The 27,124-nt window shown below is 39.9% G+C and overlaps 1 protein-coding gene across 1 annotated transcript in view; it reads left to right on the forward strand.

Annotated features, from left to right (window-relative positions):
• The window catches only part of PRRG1 (proline rich and Gla domain 1), a 262,809-nt gene that overhangs the window by 84,801 nt on the left and 150,884 nt on the right, over nucleotides 1–27,124 (forward strand). The gene's annotated exons all lie outside the window — the stretch shown is intronic.

Here is a 27,124-nt window from a genome sequence, read left to right on the forward strand (position 1 = left end):
CTGGCCTGATTGCCCCCAACTGCCCTCCCCAGCTAGCCTGGTCACCCCCAACTGCCCTCCCCTGCCGGCCCAGCCACCCCAACTGCCCTCCTCTGCCGACCTGGTCACCCCTAACTGCCCTCTCCTGCTGGGCCAGTCACCCCTAACTGCCCTCCCCTGCTGGCCTGGTCGCCTCTAACTGCCCTCCCCTGCTGACCTGGTCACCCCCAACTGCCCTCCCCTGCAGAACTGGTCACCCCCTACTTCCCTCCCCTTCTGGGCTGGTCCCCCCCTAACTGCCCTCCCCTGCCAGCCTGGTTGCCCCCAACTGCCCTCCCCTGCTGGCCTGGTCGCCCCTAAGTGCCCTCCTCTGCAGACCTGGTCTCCCCCAACTGCCCCCCCCCCTGCTGGCCTGGTCACCCCTAACTGCCCTCCCCTGCTGGCCTAATCACCCACAACTACCCTCCCCTGCTGGCCATCTTATGGTGGCCATCTTTGACCACATGAGGGCGGCCATCTTGTGCGAGGGTGTGAAGGTCAATTTGCATATTGCCTCTTTATTATATAGGATATAAAAGGCTAATATGCAAAGTGTACCCTTGGGAGTTCGACTAAGAGACTGGGAGTTCTATCACTCACTATGATGTGCGCTGACCACCAGGGGGTGGTGCAGAATGAAGGAAGGTCGTGGTTGGCAGCCGAAAGTCCCTGATTAGCCCTGATCACTGGCCAGGCCTAGGGACCCTACCCATGCACGAATTTCATGCACTGAGCCTCTGTTCCCTTTATTATAATATTTCCTTTCATCATTGTTAATGGCCAAAAAGCTTTATTTATACATATAAAGTATCTTTAAAATCTGTACTTACATATACTGATGGATAGCTCAATCTAATTTTTGTTTAAATTATAGAACTCTTACCCAATTTGGAAAAATAAGTCTCCATCTCCATGCTACCCCAGTCAAGAATATGAAAGCCATGTGGCCTGGGTTAGAATCTTAGCTCTGTCACTTTACAAACTGTAGGACCTTGAACAAATTGCTTTACTACTCTGCATCAAATTCCTTATCGGTACCTCTAATGATAGTCCTATACCTAACTCATCATAAAATTGCAAAGATTAAAGGAATTAATATATAAGTAATATGCATAATAAAGCTCCATGTTATTGTTTGCTGTTGTTATTCTCCTGGGTTCTTATGCTAAAAGCTTAGGTTCTCTCTCCTGATATTAAAGCTATGAGTTGATAGAGCCCTGTATTTAAGTATCCTACCAGCACATACTTCTTCCTTTCACTCTTACTTCTGTATCACTTCCTTCTGAGCCTCTTGCTTAAGGTGAGGAAAGGTATGTTTTAAACGCTAGGCTCTTTTTTATTTAGATAATATTTTAGGGACATTTCATATTCTGAGAGATACCTAAAATAGGATTCTTTAAAAAAAATCTCAAGCCTTTTAAGTCAAGATGTCAGAGTGCCACTTGCATTTATTTCTACATTGAAAGTTGTTATTGATCACTATGATAGTAGAGATTATACATGTACAATAGCTATTCCTTGTGAAACTGATTATCCAATTGAAGAAATATGATTAAATTTTATAGCAGTGAGTATGGAAAGACTGGGATCAGGTATTACGGATACAGCAAAGGAAGAGTGAGTAGGTTTTACTGACTAAGAATGAGTCCACTGTGGTAAACCCACATAATGGGTGTGTGTAAACAATTCAAATGTCCATCAGTAGTAGAAAGAATAAATACATGGGAATGTACATGGAGTGGCCAGATTATTATGATCTCTGAATGCATAATAATCTGGCCACTCAGTGTATATCCTATATAATAAAAGGCGAATATGCAAATTGTCCCCTCGACCAGCAGGCAGGCCAGCCAACTGCCCATGTCCCCTCCCTCTGGCCAGGCTGGCCAGACCCCACCCATGCACGAATTCATGCACCGAGCCTCTAATATATATATATACTGAGTGGCCAGATAATTATGCACTCAGAGATCATAATAATCTGGCCACTTGGTGTATATCTAATCACAGTCAATATTGGGAATGAATGTACTACAATCACATACAATATAGATAAAGTTCACACACATGAAGTTGAGATGCAGAAGTTAGGTTCAAGATTATACACTATGAGTCCATTTGTATGAAGGTAAAAAAATGGTGTAAGAAATCAGGGTAGTGGTCATTAGTGCCTATCTCCCCTTTCCTCATCTTGCTAATTCCAGTAGAGGGCTTGCCTTCATCACCATCACTTTTCTTTTTTTTTTTTTCTTTTTTTTTAAAAATATATTTTATTGATTTTTTACAGAGAGGAAGGGAGAGGGATAGAGAGCTAGAAACATCGATGAGAGAGAAACATCGACCAGCTGCCTCCTGCACACCCCCTACCGGGGATGTGCCCGCAACCAATGTACATGCCCTTGACCGGAATCGAACCCGGGACCCTTCAGTCCGCAGGCCGACGCTCTATCCACCGAGCCAAACCGGTTTCGGCGACTTTTCTTTTTTATTGTCTAAAGTTTTACATATGTTTCCATTTTCCCCAATTGATCCCCCACCGAGCCATTTCCACCCCAGGCAGTCCCCCACTGCCCCAGTGTCTGTGTACATTGGTTATACTAATATGCATGCATACAAGTCCTTTGGATGCTCTCTAATCCCCCTCCCCTATCATTTGTCTCTGGATCTATTCTTGTTCACCAAATTATGTTGATCATTATATCCCACATATGAGTGGGATCATGTGATATTTATCTTTCTCCAACTGGCTTATTTCACTTAGCATAATGCTCTCCAGTTCCATCTATGCTGTTGCAAATAGTAAAAGTTCCTTCTTTTTTATAGCAGCATAGTATTCCATTGTGTAGATGTACCACAGTTTTTTTACTCCACTCATCTGCTGATGAGCACTTAAGCTGTTTCCAAATTTTAGCTATTGTAAATTGTGCTGCTATGAACATAGGGGTGCATATATCCTTTCTGATTGGTATTTCTGGTTTCCTGGGATATAGTCCTAGAAGTGGGATTACTAGTCAAATGGGAGTTCCATTTTTAACTTACTTGAGGAAACTCCATACTGTTCTCCACAGTGGCTGCACCAGTTCGCATTCCCACCAGCAGAGCAGGAGGGTTCCTTTTTCCCAGCATCCTTACCAGCACTTCTGGTTTGTTGATATGTTGATGATAGCCATTCTGACAGGTGTGAGATAGTACGGCATTGTCATTTTGATTTGCATCTCTGGGATGGTTAGTGACTTTGAGCATGTTTTCACATGTCTTTCAGCCTTCTGTATGTCCAATTTCAAAAAGTGTCTAGAACCTCTGCACATTTTTTTGATTGGATTATTTATCTTCCTTTTACTAAGTTGTATGAGTTCTCTGTAAATTTTGGAGATTAAACCCTTATCAGAAATATCATTGGCAAATATGTTCTCCCATGCTGTGGGCTTTCTTGTTTTGTTGATGGTTTCTTTTGCTGTGCAGAAGCTTTTTATTTTGATGTAGTCCCATTTGGTTATTTTCTCTTTAGTTTACATTGCCCTAGGATCTGTATCGGTGAAGATATTGCATCGGCATATGTCTGAGGTTTAGCTGCCTGTGGATTCCACTAAGGATTTTATAGTTTCCTGTCTTACATTCAAGTCCTTTAGCCATTTGGAGTTTGTTTTTGTGTATGGTGTAAGTTGATCTAGTTTCTTTTTTTTTTTTGCATGTATCTGTCCAAATTTCCCAGCACCATTTTTTAAAGAGACTGTTTTGACTCCATTGTATGCTCTTGCCTCCTTTTTCAAATATTAATTGAGCTTAATCGCTTGGGTCAATTTCTGGGTTCTCTGTTCTGCTCCATTGGTCTATATGTCTGTTCTTGTACCAGTACCATGCAGTGTTGAGAACAGTGGCTTTGTAATATAGCTTAATATCTGGTATTGTGATCCCTCCAACTTTGTTCTTCTTTCTCAGGATTGCTGTGGCTATTCAGTTCTTTTTTTTATTCCTTTTTATTGAATTTTGGGAGAGTTTGTTCTAGATCTTTGAAATATGTTGTTGGTATTTTAATGGGGATTGAATTGAATCTGTAGATTGCTTTGAGTAGTATGGATATTTTAATGATGTTGATTCTACCAATCCATGAACATGCTATCTTCTTCCATTTGTTTATGTCTTCCTCTATCTCATTTTCCAGTGTCTTGTAGTTTTCTGAGTACAGTTCTTTCACGTCCTTAGTTAAGTTTATTCCTAGGTATCTTAAAATTTTTGGTGCAATGGTAAATACGATTTTTTTTTTTGTTTCTCTTTCTGTGAGTTCATTATTGCTGTATAAAAATACCATAGATTTCTGGGTGTTAATTTTGTATCCTAATACATTTATTAGGTCAAATTAATTTATTAGGTCTAGTAGTTTTTTGATGGAGTCTTTGGGGTTTTCTATGTATAGTATCATGTCATCTGTGAATTAGGACAGTTTTACTTCTTCTTTTCCAATATGTATTCCTTTTATTTCTTCTTGTCTGATCAGTATGGCTAGCACTTCCAGTACTATATGGAACAGGAGTTGTGAAAGTGGGCATCCTTGTCTTGTTCCTGTTCTTAGGGGAATAGTGTTTAATTTTTGCGTATGATATCAGCTGTAGGTTTGTCATATAAGGCTTTTATTAGGTTGAGGTATGATTCCCTCCATTCCCACTTTGCTGAGAGTTTTTATAAAAAAAAGGGTGTTGGATTTTGTCAAATGCTTTTTCTTCATCAATTGATATGACTATGTGGTTTTTATCTGGGCTTCTTTATTTAGATTCACCATTGTCTTTAATATTTTACTGTGTACTTGAATGTAAGTTCCACTACCATATGAAATTAATATCTCTAAAGTTATTAGAGAGTTTTCTAGCTGTTATTATTGATAGTGCTGGATCTTTATGTTTCACTAATATGTATCCTAGGCTTACTTATATTTCTTTTGACTGTTGATTTATGAAAAGTCAGTAAGTCATTTCATTGTGTACAGCCACTCTCCGCTTCAAGATGGCGCGGTCTCTGTGGCAGAGCTGGCCTCTCCAGGAGAGATTTCAGCAGCAGTAGATGCTGCCCAGCCAGGGGAGCCAAATTCACCAGTCCCCAACAGTCCCTTGGAATATAACTGTCGCTCACTCACAAATTCAACCACTCCCCATACGTCTACACACTCTCCATTCATTCTCTCACTCACACACTATCTTGCAGGCTGCCATCCTGTCGGCAGCCATCTTGCATCTCCAGCACCATTACTTTCATGGAGTGTGCAGGTCTCTATTGCCTTTCAGTGCTTATGGTACAGGGAAGATGCAAAGAGGGCTGTCTACATGGAGCAAATTGGATGGGGACCACGTAAAGCTTCAGGCTTGGGTAGGCCTCCTTCTAGCAGTGAGATCATCTCCAAGGAACAACTACTGTCCAAGAGAAGACTTCACTATGGACTACCAGGAAAGGTTCTGCTCATGTGTTTACTCTTAAAGTCTGCTGATGCTAAACTCACTCCTAAGGGATTCCTGGGCATTCAGCAATGCTCCTCACTAAAAATGACCCATCATTTTGAATGTATTTGGTCCCTTCAGGTATGGTCCTTCTATCCTTGGTCTCACTGACTTTTCTCTTCCCTTTAATCCAGGGAAGCCTTTCTAGCCTGGGGAGGAGGAATGACTGGATGGGATTGGAGGTGGAACCGTTGCTCTCATTATTTTCTTCAATCCTATTGTCTCTGCTAGAAGACCTCTTATTTTCTCCAAGTTCCTTGGGTGGCAAAGTTAGGACAACTTTTTTTTAAAAATATATTTTATTGATTTTTTACAGAGAGGAAGGGAGAGAGATAGAAAGCTAGAAACATCGATGAGAGAAAAACATCGATCAGCTGCCTCCTGCACACCCCCCACTGGGGATGTGCCCGCAACCAAGGCACATGCCCTTGACTGGAATTGAACCTGAGACCCTTCAGTCCACAGGCTGATGCTCCATCCACTGAGCCAAACCGGTTTCGGCAGGACAACTTTTTTTTCTCTCTTTGTCTGACCCAAGCTTATCTTTCATTTGGACCAATGAGCACAGAATGGCTTAGCTACTTTTTGGAGAAGTGGTAGGTAAGGAGTAAAGAAAGAAGGCAGTGTAGAAAATTGAACTCTTGGAAGAAGTAAAACTGTAAACATTTAAAAATATCATCCCACAACACTTGGGTTGAATGTTATAATGAAGATGTAATTAACATAATTATGAAGTTTGGAGGGGAAACTACATTATATATGTAATGTAGAAAATATTTGGTTTTTAGATCTGTGATGTTTCAGGTAGTGGTACAATATCCAGGTGTAGATTTTGCAGACATTTGGAAATGTGGAAATTAGGGAAAAGATCAAGGCTGTATATATAGCTTTGTGTTTTATTGGGATGGAAGTGATAATTGAAACATCACTATAGATGAAACAATATATTTCCCTTAGGGAATATAGCTGACTTCATCAAGTCATTTTATAGGCCATCTAGATTATTTGTGATGAGTTCTTTTCATTCACAGAGGTAGTTCTATAGTTGTAGCATGATTTATTTAGATTCACCATTGACTTTAATATTTTACTGTGTACTTGAATGGTAAGTTCCACTACCATATGAAATTAATATCTCTAAAGTTATTAGAGAGTTTTCTAGCTGTTATTACTGATAGTGCTGGATCTTTATGTTTCACTGATATGTATCCGAGGCTTACTTATATTTCTTTTGACTGTTGATTTATGAAAAGTCAGTAAGTCATTTCATTGTGTACTCCAGAGATTGGCATATAATGCCTTGCTGTCTTTTTTTTTGGTATAGCCCATGAACTGAGAATCGTTTTTGCATTTATAAATGGTTAAAAACAATTTCAAAGAAAATTTCACGACACTTGAATATTATATACAATTTCAATTTCAGTATCCATAAAGTTTTATTAGAATGAAGGCACTCACAAATTCATTTATGTGGCTGCTGTTGTGCTCCAACAGCAGAGTTGAGTAGTTGTGACAAAGAACAATGGCTTAGAAAGCTAAAAATATGTACTCTCTGGCCCATTACAGAAAGAGTTTGTAGGCCCCTAATGTATACCAACAGATGTGTCATTGATAAACTATTAAAAGGCAAGTATTTATAAAAGTGCTTGCCTTACTGGGCAATCATCATTTAAATAATTCTTCTCCTCCTTTCCTGACTTATTTTTTTCCTTCCTGGTATTGATCATGGTTTAACATGGTAGACATTTTGCTTGTTTACATAAACATGCAAAAGTTAAACATCCATTGTATACATATACCACTGCTTTTTCCCCCATTTTCATTGTAGCTTTCATTATGGCAGAGATTTTTAAAAATTCTTTATTATTCATAGTATTACATATGTCTCCTTCATGCCCCCCATTGACCTCACCCCAGCCACTCCCACCCCCCATCAAATGTCCCCACCTGCCTAGTGTCTGTGTCCATTGGTTATGCTTATATGCATGCATATAAGTCTTTTGGTTGATCTCTTACCCACCCTCTCCTGCTTTCCCTCTGAGGTTTGACGGTCTGTTTCATGCTTCTATGTCTCTGGATCTACTTTTGTTCATCAGTTTATGTTTTGATTATATTCCAGAAATGAGTGAGATCATGTGATATTTACCCTTCTATAACTGGCTTATTTCACATAGCATAATGCTCTCCATGTCCATCCATGCTGCTGCGGATTGTAAGAGTTCTTTCTTTTTTACAGCAGTGCAGTATTGCATTATGTAGATGTACCACAGTCTTTTAATCCACTCATCTGCTGATGGGCACTTAGGCTGTTTCCAAATCTTAGCTATTGTAAATTGTGCTGCTATAAACATAGGGGTGCATATATCCTTTCTGATTGGTGTTTCTGATTTCTTGGGATATATTCCTAGAACTGGTATTACTGGGTCAAATGGGAGTTCCGTTTTTAATTTTTGAGGAAACTCGAAACTGTTTTCCACAGTGGCTGCACCAGTCTGCATTCCCACCAGCAGTGCATGAGGGTTCCTTTTTCTCCCCATTCTCGCCAGCACTTATCATTTGTTGATGATACCCATTCTGACAGGTGTGAGATGGTACCTCATTGTCATTTTGATTTGCATCCCTCAGATGATTAGTGACTTTGAGCATGTTTTCATGTGTCTCTTGGCCTTCTGTATGTCCACTTTTAAAAAGTGTCTATTTAGGTCCTTTGCCCATTTTTTTGTTTACATTGTTTATCTTCCTTTTGTTAAGATGTATGAGTTCCCTCTAAATTTTGGAGATTACACCCTAATCAGATATAACATTGGCAAATATGTTGTTTTCTTGCCGTGGATTTTCTTGTTTTGTTGATGGTTTCTTCTGCTGTGCAGAAGATTTCTATTTTGATGTAGTTCCATTTGTTTTATTTCTCCTTAGTTTCCATTGCCATAGGAGCTGTATCAGTAAACATATTACTATGACATTTGTCTAATATTTTGCTGCCTATGGATTCTTTTAAGATTTTTATGGTTTCCCATCTTACATTTAAGTTCTATATCCATTTTGAGTTTATTTTTGTGTATGGTGTAAGTTGGTGTTCTAGTTTCATTTTTTTTGTATGTATCTGTCCCATTTTACCAACACCATTTATTGAAGAGACAATCTTGAACTCCATTGTATGCTGTTACCTCCTTTGTCACATTTTAACTGAGCATAATGGCTTGGGTCAATTTCTGGGTTCTCTGTTCTATTCCTTTGGTCTTTGTGTCTGTTCTTATGCCAGTACCAGGCAGTTTTGAGAACAGTGGCTTTGTAATATAGCTTGATATCTAGTATTGTGATTCCCTCCAACTTTGTTCTTCTTTCTCAATATTGCTGCAACTATTAAGGGTCTTTTTTATTCCATATTAATTTTAGGAGTATTTACTCTAGTTCTGTGAAATATGCCGTTCGTATTTTAATGGGGATTTCATTGAATCTATAGATGGCTTTGGATAGTATGGATATTTTAATGAAGTTGACTCTACCAATCCATGAACACAGTATATTCTTCCATTTGTTTATGTGTTTCTCTATCTCTTTTTTCAACATCCTGTAGTTTTCCGAGTACAGGTCTTTTATGTCCTTAGTTAAGTTTATCCCTAGGTATCTTAATTTTTTTGTTGCAATGGTAAATCGGATTTTTTTATTTCTCTTTATGTGAGTTAATTACTGGTGTATAAAAAAGCCATAGATTTCTGGGTGTTAATGCAGTATCATGCTACATTGCCAAATTCACTTATTAAGTCCAGTCATTTTCTGATGGAGTCTTTAGGATTTTCTATGTACAATATCATGACATCTGCCATTAATGACAGTTTTACTTCTTCTTTTCCAATTTGGATGCCTTTTATTTCTTCTTGTTGTCTGATTGCTATGGCCAGTACTCCAGTACTATGTTGAACAGGAGTGGTGAGAGTGGGCATTCCTATCTTGTTCTTGTTCTTAGGGGAAATAGTTTTAGTTTTTGCCTATTGAGTATGATGTTGGCTGTTTGTCATATAAGGCTTTTATTATGTTGAGGTATGATCTTTCTATCCCAACTTTGATGAGAGTTTTTATCAAGAAATGGGTTGGATTTTGTCAAATGCATTTTCTGCATCAATTGATATGATTATGTTTTTTGTCTCTCCATTTGTTTATGTGGTATATTGCTTATTGATTTTCATATATTGTACCATCTTTGCATCTCCAGAATAAATCCCACTTGGTCATGGTATATTATCTTTCTAATGTAATACTCATCATATTTGGTACAATTTTGTTGAGGATTTTAGCATCTGTGTTCATCAGTGATATTGGCCTGTAATTCTCCTTCTTTGTGTGTCTTTAACTGGTTTTGGGTTTAGGGTAATTCTGGCTTCATAGAATGAGCTTGGAAGTGTTCCTTCCACTTGAATTTTTTGTTAAAGTCTGAGGAGGGTAGGTTTTGCTTCTTCTTTGAATGTTTGGTTAAAATAGCCTGTGAAGCCATCTGAACCAGAGCTTTTGTTTGATTGAAGTTTTTTTGATTACTGCTTTAATTTGCTCTATAGTTATTGGCCTATTCCATACATATTGGCCTATTCAGATGTTTTGTTTCTTCCTTATTGAGTTTTGGAAGGTCATATTTTTCTAGGAATGCTAGAGAATAAGGACACTAGTTAGCATAATAAATGTGAGAAGTTCACCAGAAGGCTGATGGACATTTTCAGCAGGGCTGAAGATCTGCATATTATTACCTGCTGCCAAACATCTGAGGGCAATTCCCCTAACCTAATAATCCTTTATTGTTTACCAAACCTTTCCTTTGATATGTATATCTGCTTTGCTAAGGGGCAAAATGTGTTAATAAAAAGCCTTGGGTCCAGACATTCAGAGAGCTTAGTCACCAGAGCGAAGTTTCTGTCTGGCTCCCCCAAAATGCCTTCCAAATTTATATTTCTTGTCTAGTATTCGTTTATGCTTAGCTCTTCTCCAGATTTCTGAACCCTTGCTACAGAAAGACGCTAGCATTTATGGTACCTCAATAAGGGACATCTGGAGTAGAAGACTATTCACCTGAATGAAGGAAGAGGACCACCAGTATAGGTGGGGATCACTGGTAAAGGTGGGGTGCACCGAAAATTCCATGGGGAAATTCACTGCACGTAAATCTCATACCAGCTTTGAAATTCGCAATCCAAAGAGATCAAGGACGTCTTTTTCAAGCCAGGCCAAAATGGGGAAGATTTCAGTTAAAAGACAAAGGTATTGAAATGTCAAAAGGTACACTTTCAAATCAGGCTCATGGATAAAGAGTGCTGTTGCCATATTTAACTATGTGGGGTCTTATTCAAATTGCAAAATGCCTAATTCATATTGGGGATCAAAAGTCTGTAATTAGTAAAAATCCACCAGATCCTTTGCCTCTTGTGTGGAAAGTCTAGGCAGATAGAGAGGGTGGAGCCATCAGCTCTCTCACAGGGAGACTCTGATACTTTGTTTAAAAAATTACCATAGGCCGAAACCGGTTTGGCTCAGTGGATAGAGTGTCGGTCTGCGGACTGAAAGGTCCCAGGTTCGATTCCAGTCAAGGGCATGTACATTGGTTGCGGGCTCATCCCCGTTAGGGGGTGTGCAGGAGGCAGCTGGTCGATGTTTCTCTCTCATCGATGTTTCTAGCTCTCTATCCCTCTCCCTTCCTCTCTGTAAAAAATCAATAAAATATTAAAAAAAAGAAAGACTTGGGCCTATGTTCAAAACCCCTCTTTAAAAAAAATTACCATAGGCTGCCTTGGGCAGGCAGTTTTTAGCTAAAATAACTTTAACAGCTAGTCAATACTATGGAGAGAAGAATAGGAAAAGATTCATGAAAAGAACTGATTTATTAAGTCTTGTCTATATGTTTGTTCATCTGTCATTTTTGTTTAGTTTAATGTGTTTATTGTTAGTCTATTAAGCATGCCTTTAGTTTAATAAGAAAAGAAACCACCTGGGTGGCCAGACCAGTTACTGAATTTCCCCAAAGCAAGCAGGATGTGGGGGTGGGGAGACATGTGGTGATCCTGTAAAATGGACACCCACTCCCGAGAGTGCTATTAAAAAGTCTCATTCGCGCCATGTTTTTTCCTGGTCCATCATTTAAAAATTTGGCAGAATTAGGAATGCATCTGGGATTTCTGTACTCATAAGGAGAGAAAGCTATCTTAAAACAAAAGAGTGCTCTGTCCAATTTTGGACAGGTTTTGGGCTAAGCTCAATCTCTTTATGGATGATATAGAATAAACCCCAAGACTGTTTTTCTCAAAAGAAAGATGATAAAAATGACCCAAGGAAAAAAACTACAGGCTGGTTCTAAGCAACGAGATTATTGTTTCCATAATAGAAGGCGGTTTTTGAATAATAATGAACCACATTCCAAAGTTAACTTCAAGACTGGTGAAAGTCAATAAATTATCAATTACAGAATTTGCCAAAGAAAATGCCTTGGATAATAATTGGCTTTAGAATCTCAAAATTGTTGAACATAAATAGATAGATTTAGCTAAAATAAAGAATTTTTAGTAAAGCTTTTCAGTTATAATTATAGGTATATTAATAGTGGGGGTTTGCTCCTTGTTGAAGGAGGGGGCTGGTCGCATTTCTCCCAGCAGAAAGAATGTGGTGGTTTTACATTTATATATCTACAAGCTTGCTTCCTGGCTTCCCCCTCCTTTTGCCAGCCAGAAACATGGTTTTCCAGAGCCTTTGGCAACTTGGAACTTTGGAATTTGCTAAATTAAATGATAACAATTTATTAAATATCTAGGTATTTTGAAATGACAAAATACTGAAATGTTAATCCGAGTTTGCCTCACATGAAAAATCTAGAGGATAGATTTGAATCTATTAATTAAATATGTCTTGTATTTTATTTGAAATATATTCTTAAAAATGTGAAGGGGTTACTAATCTAAGAAATGATAAGTATTTAACTTGCCACCTAAAATTTAAGGCTTCTAAGAGTTTAAAGTTCAAATTAAGTTGGGAGAAATTATATAGTTGTGATAACAAAATGCATAAAGTATAGAAATTTATTTTTGAGAAAATAATTGTATTTTATATGGGCCTAATTAATAAAGAGGATTAATTCTGTGGTCTCAAACAAATATTTAATATAAATACCAGTTTAAATGTAATTGATATGTTTTAGAATAATTTAAAAAAGTATATAATATAATCTTTGGGATATATATATATTTGATGATTTTTCCAACTTAAATTTCAAGACCTTAACTGAGAGATGACTTTGGAACAGTCCAAGGGCCCTGGAGTGATTCAAGGACTTAGTCTCTCTTCTTAAAAGAAATATTTTTAAATTGAATTAGGCCAATCTAATATACTTGAAATCAAATGGAAAGCTTTATCAAATAAAAATTAATAAGTATATTGTATTTATACACATATATTTTAAATGTTATAAAGATTTTAACCTCTAAGGGAGGGCAAGGCAAAGTTGCTGAATATTTCTTCAGCAGTGAAATTTTAAAAACAAAAGCAAACAGGAGCCCTCAGGCAGCCTGCCTTTTGAATGGGCTGGAGGGTAGGGCAACATCTCTATTTATAGATCAGACATATACGTTTGCTTGCTTTGCTTTTCCAATAAATATGCCTACTTTAATTACTTAATAAATTAGGTTTTTATAATATAATCAAGGTCTCATATAATTTCAGTTATATTAGAAGCCAATGTTTTTATAAGCAATTTCTTTAACAAAGGCCAAGGTAAAAATTCCCATAACCCGTCTGTGTATGCAAATGAGCACTAGCCAAAAAAAGAATGCTGTTTAAAAGCAAATTTTAAGCTTAATAAAAAGGAGAAATTTTAAATTTTTAAAATCTCTTCTGCTAATATTTACAGAGTGAACTGAAGGTTATTATTTGAGCATTAAATATGATAATTAATAAAGTCACCATAAATAAAAAGAGAGTCACTTCAAATATAGGGATGGTAGCATTAGCCAGCATCTGAAAAGCAACCAAGTGTGTTGCTTGGTTTAAAAGAAAGAAAAAAAGTTTTTAAAAGAAACTTCCTAAATATGGTCTAGAAATTATTCTGGGAGGAAATAAAGGGAGGTTTCCTTCAAATGTCTGGAAAGCTATACTATAATTAAAAGTCAATGTATTAGGCTTCAAGAAAGAAAAGGAAATAATTTGCATTTTGCCTCCCTAACAAAGCTTGTACTCAAAGACTGATAGTAGATTTCAATTCGTGTAATTTACTATCCACAGCCAAGGACATATAAAGTTAGAAAACAAGCCTTATTTCAGATTAATTTAAATTAGCAACTTGAAATAAGTGAATACAGTATTCAGAGGAATTTAGTTATACTAGGCGGGAATCTATTCCTGGAGCATTAACTCTTTTTTACTGATAGTTCATCTCACCATAAAAGGAATTCAGACCAGTCATACTTCTTCTTTTTTTTTTAAATATATTTTATTGATTTTTTTTACAGAGAAGAAGAGGGAGAGATAGAGAGTTAGAAACATCGATGAGAGAGAAACATCAATCAGCTGCCTCCTGCACACCCCCTACTGGGGATGTGCCCGCAACCAAGGTACATGCCCTTGACCGGAATCGAACCTGGGACCTTTCAGTCACAGGCTGACGCTCTATCCACTGAGCCAAACCGGTTTCGGCCATACTTCTTTACAATAATTTAATTAAAAGCTATCAAGGTTGCATTGCAAGATTTCTAAAAAGCCTCTTGATATTATTTAAAACAAAAAAGGGGGCATAGTGGAGAAATAGCCTCTAAATAAATTACATAAAGCCTTAATTACTTAAATATTTTACTTAAAAAATTTTTTTTCATTTGTAATGCTAATGGCAAGACACCCATGGTGTCAGAATAAGCAAAAGGAAAATGGTTTGACAGAATGAAAAGATACCGAGTTCTTTATTAACCTTTGGTCAAGGTTATGCTTGTATATTTCCAGAAAACTCCTCCAAGCCTGTGTGGATTCCTGCACCAATGGATCCAAGAGAGGAACTGGCCAGACTGCTCCAACCACAGAGAGCAGTGGCCCCAAGCAACCTGTTGATGAGACAGAGGAGAAACAGTCTAGAGATGGGGAATGGTGAAGATGCTTTGCCATGCTAGCAGTCATCAGCTGTGTGTCACTGCAGGTTGCCCTAGACCAAGCCAAAGAAGGTCGGACCTGCATTGCCATTGCACATCATTTGTCCACCATCCAGAACTGGAATATCATTGCTGTCATGTCACAGGTGACAGTGATTGAGAAGGGAACCCATAAAAAAATATTGGACATTGATTGGAAAGGGGACTCAAATAACTGTTGGCCCAGAAAGGAGCTTACTGCAGACTGATCACTTTGATGCCTGGCTGCAATTTAAAAGGACATGAAAGAACTCAATCCTTTCAATTGAATTTAAAAATCTCAAAAGGACCCGAGCTCTGCAAATGGCATACATTCTTGTTGAAGTTATTAAATCAAAAAAAGGGGGACATGCTTGAGGCTAAGGACAGTAGTTAGTGTAATAAATGCAAGAAGTTCATCAGAAGGCTGATGGACATTTTCAGCAGGGCTGAAGATCTGCATATTATTACCTGCTGCCAAACAGCTGAGGACAATTCCCCTAACCTAATAATCCTTTATTGTTTACCAAACCTTACCTTTGATATGTATATCTGCTTTGCTAGAGGGCAAAATGTGTTAATAAAAAGCCGTGGGTCCGGAAATTTGGAGAGCTTAGTCACTAGAACTAAGTTTCCATCTGGCTCCCCCAAAATGCCTTCCAAATTTATATTTCTTGTCTAGTATTCATGTATGCTCAGCCCTTCTTAAGATTCCTGAACCCTTGCTGTGAAAAGACTGTGGCATAGGAATATGTCCATTTCTTCTAGGTTGACGAGTTTATTGTAATAGAGTTGTTCATAGTATTTTTTTACAATCTTTTGTATTTATGTGGGGTTAGTTGTTACTTCACCTCTTTCATTTCTGATTTTTTTTAATATGGGTCCTCTGTCTTTGCTTCTTGGTGAGCCTGGATAGAGTTTCATCAATCTTGTTTATCCTTTCAAAGAGCCAGCTCTTGTTTTATTTTTGTTTTGTATTTGTGTGTTTTTTGTTTGTTTGTTTGTTTTCTTATTTTGGTCTCTATGTAATTTATTTGAGTTCTGATTTTATTATTTCCTTCCTTCTACTCATTCTGGACTTTTCCTGTTGCTCTCATTTTATTTCTTTAAGTTGTAGAGTTAGATAATTTATTACCAGTTTTTCCTGTTTCTTGAGGTAGGCCTGTAATGCTATGAACCTCCCTCTTGGGATTGCTTTCACTGTATCCCATAGATTTTGGATTGCCATGTTTACATTGTCATTTGTTTCCAGGATGTTTTTCATTTCTTCTTTGATCTCTTTGGTAACCCAATCATCCTATATAATAAAAGCCCAATATGCTAAGTGCCCAGTCATTCAGTCGACCATTCAACCAATCAAAGCGTAACATGCTAATGATATGCTATGGCTGCTCCACTGCTTGCTATGGCGTGCACTGACTAACAGGGAGCAGACGCTCCAACCGGTAGATTAGCTTGCTGCTGGGATAAATCCGATCATAACTGGATGAGATGGGCTGGACATGTCCTGGAGCCCTCCTGTGGTCCATCTCTGACTGTCCAACCTCCCATGTCCCTCCCTGGCTCTGATCATGCACTGGTGGTGTCCCTCTACCTGGCCTATGCCCTCTCAAAATCTGGGACACCTCAGGGGATGTTGGAGATATGGTTTTGGCCTGATCCTGCAGGTCAGGCCAAGGCACCCTACTGGTGCACAAAATTGTGCACTAGGCCTCTAGTTGTTTAATAACATGCTATTTAGTTCTCAAGTGTTTGAATTTATTTGATTGTTTTTATTGTAGTTGATTTCTAATATTATGCCATTGTATTCCGAGAAGATGCTTTATATGATTTCAATCTTGAAACTGAATAGACTTTGCTGGTGTCCCAATATGTGGCCTGTCTTTGATAATGTCCCATGTACACTTGAGAAGAATGTATATTGTGTAATTTTGGGTGAAATGTTCTGAAGATGTCAAATAATTCCATCTGATCTAGTGAGTCATTTAGGATTGCTGTTTCTTTGTTGAGTTTTTGTCTAGAGGATTTATCCAGTAATGTCAATGGGGTAATAAAGTTACCTACTATGATTGTATTGCTGTTGATCTCTCCTTTGATATCTTCCAGAAGTTTTTTTTTTTAATGTATTTGGGTGCTCCTGTATTGTGTGCATATATGTTTACCAGACTTATATCCTCTTGTTATATCGATCCCCTTAGTATTATGAAGTGGCCTTCCTTATCGCTTGTTATGGAGTTCATTCTAATGTGTATTTTGTCAGGTACAAGTATTGCTACCCCAACTTTTTTATCATTTCCATTTTCCTGAAAAATATTTTTCCATACCCTTGTTTCTGAGGTAGGTCTGTTGTAGACACCATATATATGGGCCAGGTTTTCTTATCCATTCAGCCAGTGCTTTGATTGGAACATTTAAGTTTACATATAAGTTTATCATTGATGGGTACTTGTTTTTAGCCATTTTTCTTCTTTAGGCTTGTGTTCCTTCTTCCCTTTCTATTCCTTTCTCTTTCTTTTTTTTCAATCTTTATTGTTCAGATTATTACAGATATTCCTCTTTCCCCCTCCCCCCATAGCTCCCCTTCACTCGGTTCCCACCCCACCCCAACCCTCCCCACTGACCTCGTCCATAGGTGTAAGCTCTTTGTCCAATCTCTTCTCACACCCCCCATACCCACCCCCCGACCTGAAAATTGTCAGTCTGTTCCCTTTCCATGCCCCTGATTCTATTATATTCACCAGTCTGTTCTGTTCATCAGGTTTTTTATTCATTTGACTTTTAGGTTCACTTGTTGATAGATATGTATTTGTTTTCACTTTGTTGTACATAATTTTTTTATCTTCACCTTTTTCTTCTTTCTCTTCTTAGAGAATACCCTTCAGCATTTCATATAATACTGGTTTGGTGGTGATGAAATCCTTTAGCTTTTTCTTGTCCGTGAAGCTCTTTATCTGACCTTGAATTCTGAATGATAGCTTTGCTGGTTAGAGTAATCTTGGTTGTAGGTTCTTGCTATTCATCACTTTGAATATTTATTGCCACTCCCTTCTGGCCTTCATAGTTTCTGTTGAGAAATCAGCTGACAATCGTATGGGTACTCCCTTGGAGGTATCTAACTCTTTTTCTCTTGCTGCTTTTAATATTCTCTCTTTGTCTTTTGCCCTTGGCATTTTAATTATGCTGTGTCTTGGTGTGGTCCTCTTTGGATTCCTCTTGTTGGGGGTTCTATGAACTTCCTGGACTTGTAAGTGTATTTCTTTCACAATGTAGGGGAAGTTTTCTGTCATTATTTCTTCAAATAGGTTTTCAATATCTTGCTCTCTCTCTTCTTCTGGCACCCCAATAATTTGGATGTGGGTACGCTTGAAGTTGTCCCAGAGGCTCCTTACACTATCTTCATATTTTTGGATTCTTTTTTTCTTTTTGCTTTTCCAGTTGGGTGTTTTTTGCTTCTTCGTATTTCAAATCTTTGACTTGATTCTTGGGATCCTCTAGTCTGCTGTTGGATCTCTGTATATTATTCTTTCTTTCAGTCAGTGTATGCTTAATTTACTATTGGTCCTTTCCCATATCCTTGAAGGTATCACTAAATTTCTTGGAGGTTTCTAGAAGATTCCTGAATAACCTTTTAACTGTGGTTTTGAACTCTATATCCAGTAGTTTGCTTTCATCCATTTCTTTCATTTGTGACTTGTTTCTTTGTCTCCACATTTTAGCTGCTTCACTGTGTTTGTTTCTATGTACTAGGTAGCTGCTAAGTCTCTTTGAGTTGACAGAGTGGCCTTGTGTGGTAGGTGTCATCTAGGGCCTAGTGGCTCAGCCTCCCCAATACCCTGAAGTGGACCCTCTTGGTGCACCCCTTTGTGAGCTGTTTGCACAGTTTTGTTGTAGTTAAGTCTTGATTGTTGTTGGTATCACTGGGATGAATTGAACTCCAGGCCAATAGACTGTGATGACCAGCTGTGTCTACACTGAAAGATCTGTTGTGCAGGAGAAAACCTTATAGGGCAGGACTTGCTTCAGTGGGGCTTTGGTGCTCATTGAGTATGCCCCTTGAGTTTGTCTCTTATGGATGTGAAGAGTTGTAATCTGGTATCATCTCACTCTGACTACTGGGTTTACTGGCTTTTGGATCTCCAAGGAGGTGCAAGGTCAGCCACTGTCTGGGACTGCCTAGAAGGATCTACAGAGACATCTACAGATTCCTCCTCTTTGTATGTGATTTGGAAGTGCCAAGACAAGGCCCAGCTGTGAAGCAAAGCAGGCTGCTGCTGCTGGGCCTTGGGCCTTTTTTTGGATGCTCTGGGGCTGTCTGACCCAGTTTCAGTTTGACAGGTTTTAGGCAGAGAAAGGACAGGCCATTCATATGCAAAAGCTGCTATGCACAGCTTGGGTGGTGTTGTAAATTGGGTGAGGTGGTGTCTCTAGGAATCACCAGGGCGAAGCAAACAGGATTGTCTGCCAGTCAGCCCTGCACTGGAGAGGTCTCTACATCTCTGTGTCCCATGTTCTTGTGTAGGAACAATGATCGCTTCGAGCATCTCTGAGAGAAAGCTGCCCTCGCATTCCTGTCCCTATGCCCAATAGTCCAGTTTCTCCCTGTATGTGTCTGGGTCTACAAGAGTCTTGCCCAAAACTGGACTTCAGAGCAAGTGGAAGCTTGTATCTCCCTCCTGATTAAAAGAGCAGCACATCCAGGTGGCAGCACTTTCTGTGCCTCCGCACCTCTCACCAATCTCAATACACTTTCTTCACGTCTCTAGTTGTAGAACTTCCACTCAGACAGCTTTCCCGTGGTTCTGGGTGGTAGTTGTTCTGCCTTTAAGTTGTAATTTTGATGTGGTTGTGAGAGGCAGCAAGTATATGTGTTTACATATGCTGCCATTTTGGTTCTGCTCCCCTTTCTATTTCTTCTTTTTACAGCAGTCTTTTTACCATTTCTTGAATTGCTGGCTTGGTAATGATAAACTCCCTTAGCCTTTTTTTTTGTTTTTTTGGTATGTGAAGCTCCTGATTTACCCTTCAATTTTGAATGATAGTCTTGCTGGATGGAGTATTCTTTCATTCAGTCCATTGCTTTTCATCATTTTGTATACTTCATTCCATTGCCTTCTGGCTTGATGTATTTCTGTTGAGAAATTATTTGATAATCTAATGGGATATCCCTTGTAGGTAACTATCTTTCTTGTCTCTCACAACCTTATGATTCTCTCTTTGTTGTTAATGTTTGCCATTGTAGTTACTAGGTGTCTTGGTGTGGGTCTTTTTTGGTTCATCTTGTTTGGGACTCTCTGTGCTTGTGTGACTTTTTTCTTCCACAAACCAGGGAAATTTTTCATCATTATTTCTTCAAATAGGTTTTCTAATCCTTTCTCCTCTTCTGTCCTTCTGGAACCCCTATACTAATATAATTTCATTTCTTGTTGTCCTGAAGTTCCCTTTGGATCTCCTCCTGCTTTCAAATTTTTTTCTCCAATTGCTGTTCAGATTGGGTGTGTTTTTCTGCCCTGTCTTCTCACTTGTTAATTTGGTCCTCCATGTCTTCTAGTCTACTATTGAAACCTTCCATTGTGTTTTGTATTATAGCTATATCATTACTGATTTCTCTTGATTCTTCCATAAGTTCATTTTCTCATCTAGCCAGACTGTATAACCCTTACCCTGAATTCTTTTTCTGATCTATTGCATGCCCCCATTTCATTTAGTTCTTTTCTAGCGATTCCTTGTTTTCTTTCCTTTGGGGTTGTTTATTTGTCTCCCCATTTTTGCTCTCACTGAAATGTCCAGGTGCCGAATCATATGGTCCTGTGGCTGAAATGGTGGGATTTACAGTGCAGGGGGGGGGGAGAGGGGCTTTTGGGAGTGCAGTCATACACTCTGTGACTCACTGAAGGGTCCAGGCATCAAATCAGGTGGGAACTGTGGCTGGATTGGCAGGCTTGGTAGGAGTGTCACACACTCTGAGACTTGCCAGAGGGCCCTGGTGCCTCATAGCGTGGTGCCTCTGACTGAAGTGGCAGGTTTGGTGGGAGGGTTGTGCACTCTAATACTCGCTGGTGTGCCCAGGTGCTGGGTAGCATGGAGCCTGTGGCTGAAGCAATGGGCTTAGCAGGATGTTCTTACACTCCAGTACTCAACGGTAGGCTCAGGCACTGGGTAGCTTGGGGCCTGTGGCTGAATTGGTGGTCTTGGTGGGAGGGTCGTGCACTCTGAGTCTTGCAGGAGGTCCTAGGTGCCAGGTACCGCAGGGTCTGTGGCTGAAGCTATGGGGTTGGTGGAAGGGTCACACACTCTGAGTCTTGCAGGTGGGCTTAGGCACTGGGTAGCATGGGGCCTGTGGCTGAAGTAATGGGCTTGGCGAGAATGTCTCCCACTCCAAGTCTCTTAGGATTGCCTAAATGCTGGGTAGTGTGGGGCCTGTGGATGGAGCGTTGGCCTTGATGGGAGGGGAGTGTACTCTGGAACTCACCAGAGCCTGCAGCTGAGGAAGCTGAAGTCCTGGAGTCAGTGGTCTGAGGATGAGGTAGAAGGTATTTGGCCATTGTGGCTGTAGGAACCAATATGGTGTCTCAGGCTAGTCTGGTTGCTGGTGAATCTGAGTTCCTAGTCACAGCAGCTCTCCCCTTCATGATGGCATGGTTTCTGTGCCAGAGCTGGCCACCCAAGGAGTGCTTGATGGAAGAGATTTTTGCCTCTTCAGTTTGCTGCTGTATCCCCAGAATCTAGGCATGTAGTTGAAACACATTGTGTATTTGAGTAGTCACACAGTAAGTATTTGTTGAATTGAAAAGTTGACTGTGTAGAACAAGCATGTCAAATTCATGGCCCACAGTCCGCATGCCTCATTTATTTGGCCCATGTTAGCCTTTTGAGTTTGACATGCTTGGTATAGAATCTGCTACATATTACTTTAGCTAAAATCTGAGGATAACTGGACAACCAAAGGAAACAAAGTGTACTTTCTTCATTTGCATAACTTGCCTAACTCTATTGTCCATATTCTAAAAGATCAGCATCCAAGAAATTCAATATATGATAACACTTTTTAAAAATTTCAATTATAGTTTATAGTCAATATTATTTTGTAGTAGTTGCAGGTGTGCAGCATAGTGGTTAGACAATCATATACTTTGCAAAGTGGTTCACCCCCCCTAAAATTTCAAGTACCCACCTGGAACCATACATAGTCATTACAATATTATTGACTACTAGAGGCCCAGTGCATGAAAATTTATGCATTGGAGGGGGGTCCCTCAACCCAGCCTGCCCCCAAACACAGTCTGGGAGCCCTCAGGGGCAGGAGGTGCCTGGAGATCATGGGAAGGCAATGTTCCCATCACACCTGTGCTGCTGCCACTGCCAGCAGTGCAAGCCTTGGCTGGCCCTGGTTACCTGGGCTTTGGGCAGCCCTGGGCAGCTGGGCAGCTGCCATCTGAGGCTTGCCTGAGCCTTGGGCCCACCCTAGGCAGCTGGGCAGCCAACATCCGAGGCTTGTCTGCACCTTGGGTGTTGGCTGGGCAGCCGACATCCGAGGCTTACCTGTGCCTCTGGCATCAGCTGGGCAGCTGACATCTGAGGCTGGCCTGCACCTCGGGTGTCAGCTGGGCAGCAGACATCTGAGGCTTGCCTGCACTTTGGGCCAGTCCTAGGCAGCTGGGCAGCCAATATCTGAGGCTTGCCTGCACCTCGGGCTGGCCCTGGGCAACTGGGGGGCTGAGGGGACTCCAGAGGCAGGCGCATGGAGCAGCCAGACCTGCTGGGGGGTGGGCCCGGCCATGCTGCATACCTGCTGCCCTGGCAGGGCTGAGGGGACTGGGAGCCACCATCTTGTAGCTGTGGGCACCACCAACTTTGAGGGTGTGGCAGTCAATTAGTATATTCCCTCCTTATTGGCTGTGGGCACTGTCATCTTTGTGAGGGCATGATGGCCAATTAACATATTCCCTCTTTATTAGATAGGATATTTCCTATACTGTACTTTACATCTCCTTTACTATTTTGTAACTACCAATTTATACTTCTTTTTAAAAATATATTTTTTTGTTGATTTCAGAGAGGGAGAGGCAGAGAGAGACAGAAACATCAGTGATGAAAGAGGATCATTGACCGGCTGCCTCCTACACACACCTCACTGGGGATCAAACCCTCAACCCAGGCATGTAACCTGACCAGAAATTGAACCGGGACCTCCTGGTTCATAGGTCTAGGTTCAATCACTGAGTCACACTGGCTGGGCCCAGTTTGTACTTCTTAATCCCTTCACCTTTTCCACCCATTCCCCCAAATACCTCCCATCTGTCTCCACCAGTCTGTTCTCTGTATCTATGGGTTTCTTTCTGTTTTGTTTCATTGTTTATGTATTTTTTAGATTCCACAGGTAAGTGAAATCATATGATATTTGTCTTTCTATTTCTGACGTTTTTCACTTAACATAATGCCCTCTGGTTTCATCCATGCAGTCACAGATGGCAAGATTTCATTCTTTTTTATTGCCAAGTAATACTCCATTTTATATAAACTGAGTGGCAGATTATTATGATCTCTGAATGCATAATAATCTGGCCACTCAGTGTATATCCTATATAATAAAAGGCTAATATGCAAATTGTCTCCTCCACCAGGAGTTTAACCAGCAGGCAGGCTGGGCAACTGCCCATGTCTCCTCCCCCTGGCCAGGCTGGCCAGACCCCACCCATGCACGAATTCATGCACCGGGCCTCTAATATACATATACATATACATATACATATACATATACATATACATATACATATACATATACATATACATATTTGTATATATATATATATACATATATACATATATGTGTGTGTATGTGTGTGTGTGTGTGTGTGTGTGTGTGTGTTCAGAGATCATAATAATCTGGCCACTCAGTGTTTGTACCATTGCTTTTTTATCCACTCGTTTATTGATGGGCACTTGGGTTTCTTCCATATTTTGGCTATGGTAAATAACTGCAATGAACATAGGGGTACATATATTCTTTTAAATTAGTGTTTTTGGGTTCTTCAGATATATACCCAGAAGTGGAATCACTGGGTCATAAGGTTGTTGTATATTCAATTTTTTGAGGACTTTTCATACCGTTTTCCATAGTGGCTACACCAGTCTGAATCCCCACCAACAGTGTACAGGAGTTCCCTTTTCTCCACATCCTTGTCAACACTGGAATTTGCTGATTTATTGATGATAGCCATTCTGACAGGTGTAAAGCGCTATTTCATTGTGGTTTTAATTTGCATTTCTCTGATGATTAGTAATGGTAAGCATCTTTTCATATGTCTCTTGGCCATCCACTGCCCATTTTTAATTGCATTTTTTTGGGTGTTGAGTGTTGAGTTGTATGTGTACTTTATAAATTTTGGATATTAAACCCTTATCAGATGTATCCTTGGTGAACATGTTATCCTATTTAATATGTTGTCTTTTTGTTTTGTTTTTTGTGGTTTTCATTGCTTTGCAGAACTTTACCTATTTAGTTTTATATAGTCCCATTTATATTTTTTCTTTTGCTTCACATGCCCAAGGAAACATTGCTAAGAAAAATAGAGATTTTACCGCCTATGTTTTCTTCTAGGAGTTTTATGGTTTTAAATCCTCTAAGTCCTTAACCCATTTTGAGATTTTCTTGTATATTGTGTAAAAAGATAGTCTAATTTTATTTTTTGTGTGCATCTGTGCAATTTACCCAGGCCCATATATTAATTTACCCCATTGTATGTTCTTGCCTTTCTTGCCTGCTTATTAAAAAAAATTGTTCACCAGTTTATTTTGTTCGTTAGATTTCTTGTTTGTTTATTTTCATTTTTAGATTCAATTGTTGGTAGTATGTATCTATTGCCATTTTATTTTTCATATATTTGATTCTTTTTTTCCCTCCTTTTTCCTCTTCTTAAAGAATACTCTTCAACATTTTATGTAATACTGGTATGGTGGTGATGAACTTTAGTGTTTTCTTGTCTGTGAAGCTCATTAACTGACTTTAAATTCTAAATGATAGCTATGCTGGGTAGAGTGTTCTTGGTTATATTCTTGCTTTTCATCACCTTGAATATTTCTTGCCACTCCCTTCTGACCTGCAAAGTCTCTGTTGAGAAATCAGTTGACAGCTGTATGGGTGCTCCCTTGTAGGTAACTAACTGATTTTCTCTTGCTGCTTTGAAGATTCTCTCTTTGTCTTTAACCTTTGGCATTTTAATTATGTGTATTGATGTGGGCCTCTTTGGGTGCCTCTTGTTTGGACTCTCTTCACTTCCTGGGCTTATAAGTCTATTTCTTTCAAGAGGTAAGGGAAGTTTTCTGTCATTATTTCTTCAAATTGGTTTTCAATATCTTGCACTCTCTCTTCTCCTTCTGGCACCCCTCTGATGAGAATATTGGTACACTTGAAGTTATTCCAGGGGCTCCTTACACTGTCTTCATATTTTTGGATTCCTTTTTCTTTTTGGTCTTCTGCTTAGGTGTTTTTTGCTTTCGCATATTCCAAGTTGCTGATTTGATTCTCGGAATCCTCTAATCTACTATTGAAATACTGTAAATTATTTTTCATTTCAGTTATTGTATGCTTAATTTCTGGTTAGTCCTTTTTCAAGTCTTTGACATTTTCCCTAAGATTCTTGAAAGTCTCACTAAGTCCTTTGAAGCTCGCATGAAGATTCTTATTTTATTTTATTTTTATATTTTATTGATTTTTCACAGAGAGGAAGGGAGAGGGATAGAGAGCTAGAAACATCGATGAGAGAGAAACATCGACCAGCTGCCTCCTGCACGCCCCCTACCGGGGATGTGCCCGCAACCAATGTACATGCCCTTGACCAGAATCGAACCTGGGACCTTCCAGTCCACAGACCGACGCTCTATCCACTGAGCCAGACCGGTTTCGGCTCGCATGAAGATTCTTGAGTAACCTTATAACCATGGTTTTGAACTCTATCTAGTAGTGTATTTGTTTCCATTTCTTTCATTTGTGACATGTTTCTTTGTCTCCACAGTTTGGTTGCTTCCCTGTGTTTATTTCTATGTAATAAGTAGAGATGCTATCTCTCCTGGATTTGGTAGAGTGGCCTTGTGTATTAGGTGTCCTGTAGGGCCCAGTAGTTCAGCCTCCCCATTCACCTGAGCTAGGCACTTTAGTTGCACCCCTGTGTGGGCTATGTGCTCAGTCTTGTAGTTGAGTCTTGATTGCTGTTGGTCTCACTGGGAGGAATTTACTTCCATGCCAATTGGCTGCGCAGACCAGCTGTCACTACAGTGGAAGAGCTTCTGTGCAGGGAACACTTCTATTAGCAGGGCTTGTGTTAGTGGGGCTTTGGTGCTCACTGAGACTGACTCTTGATTGTGTCTGTTGGGGATGTGTAGCGTTGTAATCTAGTATGATTTGAAGCTGTCCACTGGGTGCACTGACTCGGGGGCCTTCAGGGTGGTGCAAATTTACCCACTGCCTGGGGCCATGCTGCAGGAGCTATGGAGAGATCTGCTGATGGCTACTATTTGTATCAAGCTTGGAAGTACCCAGGGAAGGCCCAGCTGCAAAGCAAGGCAGGCTGGTGCTAGAGCTCAGTCTTGGGCCTCTTATTGATAGGTATTGAATGTTGACCCCAGTTGTTACTTGTTTGAGAGATTGTAGCACAGTCTGAAACCTGAGCCAGAACAGGCCATTCATATGCAAAAGATGCTGCAAATAGCTTGGGTGGAGCTGCATATTGGATGAGGCAGGTTCTCAGGGAATCACCAGGATGGACTATAGAGTGTGAGCCAAGCTGATGGAAAATCAGATATGGCTGTCAGTCAGTTCTGTGATGGGTGAGGTCCCAGCACAGGAACAATGACTCCTGCAAGCACCCCTGTCTGGGAGAAAGCCACCCCTGAGTTCCAGCCCTATACCAGAGAATCCATTCCCTCCTCATATGTGTCTGAGTACTCCAAAGCTGATGGGCACTGGAGCTCAGAGGGATTGAGTCCAAGAAAGTTGGTGCACTGGCTCTTTAATATGAACCCCTGGGTCTTCAACAGCCTCTGACACTCAGCCACAATCTCTACTGGCTTTTACAGCCTGTAGTTATGGGAACTTCTTTTACAAACTCTGGAAACCTGGGTTGGGGGTGTCTGGTGTAGGGCTGGGACCCCTTGCTCCTCACTAGAGGACTCCTCAGAGATGATCTCCCTCATAATTAAAAAAAACAGCACATGTGGGTGTCAAACCAGCCCATTCCACCCTCTGCCCATCCTACCAGTCTCAGTGTGTTTTCTTCTTTTTAAAAAATAATTCTTTATTGTGGAAAGTATTACATATTTCCCCCCTTTCCCCCAATTGACCCCCTCTAGCCCGCCCCCAGGCCCTCACTGCCCCATTGTCTGTGTCCATGGACTATATATATAGTCCATGGACACAGACAATTTGTTGATTTGTTGATGGTAGCCATTCTCAGAGGTGTGAAGTGATACCTAATTGTCATTTTAACTTGCATCTCTTTGATA

This window comes from Eptesicus fuscus, chromosome 1 (assembly GCF_027574615.1).
Source record: "Eptesicus fuscus isolate TK198812 chromosome 1, DD_ASM_mEF_20220401, whole genome shotgun sequence".
In the NCBI taxonomy this organism is placed as follows: domain Eukaryota; kingdom Metazoa; phylum Chordata; class Mammalia; order Chiroptera; family Vespertilionidae; genus Eptesicus; species Eptesicus fuscus.